At 38.6% G+C, this 764-nt stretch overlaps 1 protein-coding gene across 1 annotated transcript in view; it reads right to left on the bottom strand.

Annotated features, from left to right (window-relative positions):
* The window catches only part of DOCK4 (dedicator of cytokinesis 4), a 149,224-nt gene that overhangs the window by 118,014 nt on the left and 30,446 nt on the right, over positions 1-764 (bottom strand).

The following is a 764-nucleotide window of genomic DNA, read 5'->3' as shown; positions in this document are numbered from 1 at the left end:
AGAAAGGCACCATGAAAAAGCTGCTTCAAGTGGCAAAGGATGGGAGAAAGATAGGAACAATTATGCTGAGGAACTCAGCCATGACCAAGTTCATTTCTGTATAGATCTATCCTTCAGGGCTAACCCACACAGAAACCTATCTTGTGACGCTCGAAAGGAGACACAGGACCCAGAGCTGGTCTTAGCAGACAGAAGAATCTGTGCTATACACTTCAAAGTTACTTTAAAAGTTTGTGATCTGCAGGAGGTAGTCAGTGAAAGAGCAAAGTACATTTCAGTATACATTTAGAAAATACCTGGTTTTCCATAAGGAAAATGTTCTAATGATCACTTTTCAAAAGTTTAGACTTGAGTTAGCCTTAGCATTAAATCTGGTTTCTAGTGATAATTCTTCTTCCATTGTTTTTGTTATTTTAAAACAAACAGGTAAAATTTAAAAAAAAACAAAATACAATAGGCAGACAAACCTAACAATTTGTTAACCAATAGTGAACACTTATGTGACTTAAATGTTCTGGGAGTCTAAGTAAGAGCCAGCCCACCTGTCCACTGTTACATTAAACTGTTTTTCTGCAGCACTGATTTCAGCAGTTCTAACTCAAGACAGATGGAAACAGAGGAAAGACATCCATGACTTCAAGATTTGAGTGCTATCCCTAGGAGGGGCAGAACTTTCTCGTACACATGGTGTGTCCCAGGTATAGGTAGTTAGAATAGACCACTCCACAAAACAGTTCCTACTGTAATGTCCAAGATCAGCAGGA

The sequence above is a fragment of the Corvus brachyrhynchos genome, unplaced genomic scaffold, assembly GCF_000691975.1.
Source record: "Corvus brachyrhynchos isolate BGI_N302 unplaced genomic scaffold, ASM69197v1 scaffold32, whole genome shotgun sequence".
Classification (NCBI taxonomy): Eukaryota; Metazoa; Chordata; class Aves; order Passeriformes; family Corvidae; genus Corvus; species Corvus brachyrhynchos.
This window is presented reverse-complemented; position numbering and strand designations above follow the sequence as displayed.